We start from the raw sequence: 6,376 nt of genomic DNA, 5'->3' as shown, positions 1-6,376 counted from the left end.
GATGACGATCCCGGGACTCCGATCCAGCAAAGTGTCGGGGAAGAGTTCCGTCAGCACGACGGCATGGTGACAATCTTGATGTTCTACCGTCGCAGGGCTTCGCCTAAGCACCGCTACAATATTATCGAGGATTATGGTGGAAGGGGGCACCGCACACGGCTAAGAATATGATCTCGTGGATCAACTTGTGTGTCTAGGGGTGCCCCTTGCCCCCGTATATAAAGGATCAAGGGGGGGTGCGGCCGGCCAGGAGGAGGGTGCGCCAGGAGGAGTCCTACTCCCACCGGGAGTAGGATTCCCCCCCTTTCCTAGTTGGAATAGGATTCGGGAGGGGGAAAGAGGAGAGAGAGAAGGAAGGGGGCGCCGGTCCCCTCTCCTTGTCCTATTCGGACTAGGGGGAGGGGCGCGTGGCCCAGCCCTGGCCACCTCTCCTCTCTTCCACTAAAGCCCACTAAGGCCCATATACCTCCCGGGGGGTTCCGGTAACCTCCCGGTACTCCGGTAAAATCCCGGTTTCACCCGGAACACTTCCGATATCCAAATATAGGCTTCCAATATATCAATCTTTATGTCTCGACCATTTCGAGACTCCTCGTCATGTCCGTGATCACATCCGGGACTCCGAACAAACTTCGGTACATCAAAATGCATAAACTCATAATATAACTGTCAACGAAACCTTAAGCGTGCGGACCCTACGGGTTCGAGAACAATGTAGACATGACCGAGACACGTCTCCGGTCAATAACCAATAGCGGAACCTGGATGCTCATATTGGCTCCTACATATTCTATGAAGATCTTTTATCGGTCAGACCGCATAACAACATACGTTGTTCCCTTTGTCATCGGTATGTTACTTGCCCGAGATTCGATCGTCGGTATCTCAATACCTAGTTCAATCTCATTACCGGCAAGTCTCTTTACTCGTTCCGTAATACATCATCTCACAACTAACTCATTAGTTGCAATGCTTGCAAGGCTTATGTGATGTGCATTACCGAGAGGGCCCAGAGATACCTCTCCGACAATCGGAGTGACAAATCCTAATCTCGAAATACACCAACCCAACATGTACCTTTGGAGACACCTGTAGAGCACCTTTATAATCACCCAGTTACGTTGTGACGTTTGGTAGCACACAAAGTGTTCCTCCGGCAAACGGGAGTTGCATAATCTCATAGTCATAGGAACATGTATAAGTCATGAAGAAAGCAATAGCAACGTACTAAACGATCGGGTGCTAAGCTAATGGAATGGGTCATGTCAATCAGATCATTCATCTAATGATGTGATCCCGTTAATCAAATAACAACTCTTTGTCCATGGTTAGGAAACATAACCATCTTTGATTAACGAGCTAGTCAAGTAGAGGCATACTAGTGACACTCTGTTTGTCTATGTATTCACACATGTATTATGTTTCCGGTTAATACAATTCTAGCATGAATAATAAACATTTATCATGATATAAGGAAATAAATAATAACTTCATTATTGCCTCTAGGGCATATTTCCTTCAGTACCGGGATATGCAATGAACCAAGAGTGACAGGTATGAAAGAATTATGAATGGTGGCTTTGCCACAAATACAATGTCAACTAGATGATCATGCTAAGCAATATGACAATGATGAATGTGTCATGATGAACGGAATGATGGAAGGTTGCATGGCAATATATTTCGGAATGGCTATGGAAATGTCATAATAGGTAGGTATGGTGGCTGTTTTGAGGAAGATATAAGGAGGTTTATGTGTGAAAGAGCGTATCATATCACGGGGTTTGGATGCACCGGCGAAGTTTGCGCCAACTCTCAATGTGAGAAAGGGCAATGCACGGTACCGAAGAGGCTGGCAAGGATGGAAGGGTGAGAGTGCGTATAATCCATGGACTCAACATTAGTCATAAAGAACTCACATACTTATTGCAAAAATCTACAAGTCATCAAAAACCTCGGTACTATGCGCATGCTCCTGGGGGGGTAGATTGGTAGGAAAAGACCATCGCTCGTCCCCGACCGCCACTCATAAGGAAGACAATCAAATAACACCTCATGTTTCAAATTTGTTACACAACGTTTACCATACGTGCATGCTACGGGACTTGCAAACTTCGACACAAGCATTTCTCAAATTCACAACTACTCAACTAGCATGACTTTGATATTATTACCTCCATATCTCAAAACAATCATCAAGCATCAAACTTCTCTTAGTATTCAACACACTCATAAGAAAGTTTTATTATTAATCTTGCATACCAAGCATATTAGGATTTTAAGCAAATTACCATGCTATTAAGACTCTCAAAATAATATAAGTGAAGCATGAGAGTTCATGTATTTCTTCAAAATAAAACTACCACCATGCTCTAAAAGATATAAGTGAAGCACTAGAGCAAATGACAAACTACTCCGAAAGATATAAGTGAAGATCAATGAGTAGTTGAATAATTATGCAACTATGTGAAGACTCTCTAACATTTAAGAATTTAGATCTTGGTATTTTATTCAAGCAGCAAGCAAAACAAAAGAAAATGACATTCTAAGAATAGCAAACATCATGTGAAGAAGCAAAAACTTAGGATCAACCGAAACTAACCGATAGTTGTTGAAGAAGAAAGGTGGGATGCCAACCGGGGCATCCCCAAGCTTAGATGCTTGAGACTTCTTGAAATATTATATTGAGATGCCTTGGGCATCCCCAAGCTCGAGTTTTTGTGTCTCCTTAATTCCTCTCATATCGCGGTCTCCCTAAATCTCAAAAGCTTCATCCACACAAAACTCAACAAGGACTCATGAGATAAGTTAATATAAACCATTGCAAAAACCTTATCATACTCTACTATAGAGAATCACTAAAAATTATTATTCAACATTGCATACTAAATGCCTCTGCATATTTAATAGTCATATCCTCAAATAGAATCATTAAAGAAGCAAACATATGCAAACAATGCAAACATAACAGCAATCTGCCTAAACAGGATAGTCTGTAAAGAATGCTGCAACATCCATACTTCCCTAACTCCAAAAATTATGAAAGAAAATTCTCACTGTAGTAAATTTATCAGATATTAATATTCAAAAGGTTTCAACATTTTATCACATTCTGACTTTTCTAGGTAATTATTGCAACAGCGGTAAACTTTCTGTTTTTAAACAGCAACATGTATAGTTGTAACATAGGCATAGTAAAGGCTATCAATGCCACTTTTATTAGAATAAAATATGCAAAACATTGTTCTAAATAACATCAAGCAAATCCTAACAAAATAAATTGACGCTCCAAGCAAAACACATATCATGTGGCGAATAAAAATATAGCTCCAAGTAAAGTTACCGATGAACGAAGACGAAAGAGGGGATGCCTTCCGGGGCATCCCCAAGCTTAGGTTCTTGGTTGTCCTTGAATATTACCTTGGGGTTCCTTGGGCATCCCCAAGCTTAGGATCTTTCCACTCCTTATTCCATGATCCATCGAATCTTTACCCAAAACTTGAAAACTTCACAACACAAAACTTAAAGTAGAAAACTCGTGAGCTCCGTTAGTATAAGAAAATAAATCACCACTTCAAGGTACTGTAATGAACTAATTCTTTATTTATATTGGTGTTAAACCTACTGTATTCCAACTTATCTATGGTTCATACCCTCCGATACTACTCATAGATTCATCAAAATAAGCAAACAACACATAGGAAACAGAATCTTTCAAAAACAGAACAGTCTGTAGTAATCTGGATCAAACGTATACTTCTGGAACTAATAAAATTCTCAAATAAATTGCTGGACCTGAGGAATTTATCTATTAATCATCTTCAAAAATAATTAACTAAATATCACTCTCCAAATAAAAATGGCAGCAATTCTCGTGAGCGCTAAAGTTTCTGTTTTTTACAGCATGATCAACAAGACTTTCCCCAAGTCTTCCCAAAGGTTCTACTTGGCACAAACACTAATTAAAAGCATAAAACCACATCTAAACAGAGGCTAGATTAATTATTTATTACTAAACAGGAACAAAAAGCAAGGAACAAAAATAAAGTTGGGTTGTCTCCCAACAAGCGCTATCGTTTAATGCCCCTAGCTAGGCATGATGATTTCAACGATGCTCACATAAAAGATAAGAATTGAAACATAAAGAGAGCATCATGAAGAATATGACTAGCACATTTAAGTCTAACATAATTCCTATGCATAGGGATTTTGTGAGCAAACAACTTGTGGGAACAAGAATCAACATGCATAGGATGGTAAAACAAGATGGTAAAACAAGCATAACTTCAAAACTTTAAGCACATAGAGAGGAAACTTGATATTATTGCCATTCCTACAAGCATATATTCCTTCCTCTTAATAATTTTAAGTAGCATCATGAATGAATTCAACAATATAACCAGCACCTAAAGCATTCTTTTTCATGATCTACAAGCATAGGAATTTTATTACTCTCCACATAAGCAAAATTCTTCTCATTCGGGATAGTGGGAGTATCATAAGAGACTTGAATACTATAAATTGTTTCCACATTAAAAGAGTAGTGTTCAGAAAAAGGGTAATAATAATCATGACAAGTTTTATAAATATAATCATCACTACTTTTTATAGCATATGTATCATCACAATAATTATCATAAGTAGGAGGCATGCTATCATCATTATAAATTTGCATATCAAAACTTGGGAGATTAAAAATATCATCTTCATTAAACGTAGCGTCCCCAAGCTTGGGAAAAACATTAATTGCAACAAAAATATTCTCAAAAACATCATCTTCATCAAACATAGCATCCCCAAGCTTGGGCCTTTTCATATTATAAGTATAATCACTCTCATCATTAACAGTGTGGATAGCACCAATAGTATAGCAATTATCATATTCTTCCAAGCAAGTGCCAAAAAGATTTTCAAGATCATAAGAAGTATCATTATCTTCCACAATTATATTTTCATGAGGCACAATAGTAATAGGAGCAGCATTATTTGAGAGAGATATCTTTTTACCTCTCTTCCTTTTTCTTTTCTTCTTCTTCACCACATCATGTGTGGGTCCAATCCTCTTTTTGGAGCTCCTTATTAATGAGATTGGTTGAATAGGAGGCTCCTCCTCGTTACCTGATTCATCATAAGAAATAATAGGAGGATGTTGGGAAGTATCTTCCCTTTCATTAGTATTCTATTCATCTTCTATTTGTTTTCTTTTCTTTATGTAGTTGGCAATATAAGGATTTTCAATGCAATTCACCGCACAATACATATAAATTTTATCTGGATCAAAATGAAGAACTTTATCAAGGGCAAATTTTGGAATATCCTTAGTTATATGTTTCATTTCTTCTTACCCCATAAACAAACTAAGTTCATTATAATGTGCAAGGGAAATCAAGTCATCACAAATTTTGGACACGATTAGATCATGAAACAATTTGCATCGGATAATTAAATGACCACATTCATTACAAAGCTCACAAGTATGGCCAAGAAAATTTAAATTTTTAGCACAATCATCTAGCTCTTCTTGCAACAATTTAGTTTCTAAGTACTTATGCTTCTTGCAATATCTATCTTCTCTATTTGGTGTGTACTTACAAACCCAATGCACTCCACAAAAATTGACATGTTTATAGGAGACATTTTCATCATAACTAGTGCAATCATCATTAGTGTCATGGATATTCAAAGAATTCGTACTAACAACATTGCAATCATGCTCATCATTCAAATATTTAGTTCCAAACATTCTAATGCATTCTTCTTCTAGCACTTGAGCACAATTTTCCTTTCCATCATACTCACGAAAGATATTAACAAGATGAGGCGTATGAGACAAACTTAATTCCATTTTTTATAGTTTTCTTTTATAAACTAAACAAGTGATAAAACAAGAAACTAAAAGACTCGATTGCAAAATCTAAAGATATACCTTCAAGCACTCACCTCCCCGGCAACGGCGCCAGAAAAGAGCTTGATGTCTACTACACAACCTTCTTCTTGTAGACGTTGTTGGGCCTCCAAGTGCAGAGGTTTGTAGGACAGTAGCAAATATCCCTCAAGTGGATGACCTAAGGTTTATCAATCCGTAGGAGGCGTAGGATGAAGATGGTCTCTCTCAAGCAACCCTGCAACCAAATAACAAAGAGTCTCTTGTGTCCCCAACACACCCAATACAATGGTAAATTGTATAGGTGCACTAGTTCGGCGAAGAGATGGTAATACAAGTGCAATATGGATAGTAGATAATAGTTTTTGTAATCTGAAAATATAAAAACAGCAAGGTAACTAATGATAAAAGTGAGCGTAAACGGTATTGCAATGTGTGGAAATAAGGCCTAGGGTTCATACTTTCGCTAGTGCAAGTTCCCTCAACAATGAT

This window comes from Triticum dicoccoides, chromosome 6A (assembly GCF_002162155.2).
Source record: "Triticum dicoccoides isolate Atlit2015 ecotype Zavitan chromosome 6A, WEW_v2.0, whole genome shotgun sequence".
In the NCBI taxonomy this organism is placed as follows: Eukaryota; Viridiplantae; Streptophyta; class Magnoliopsida; order Poales; family Poaceae; genus Triticum; species Triticum dicoccoides.
This window is presented reverse-complemented; position numbering follows the sequence as displayed.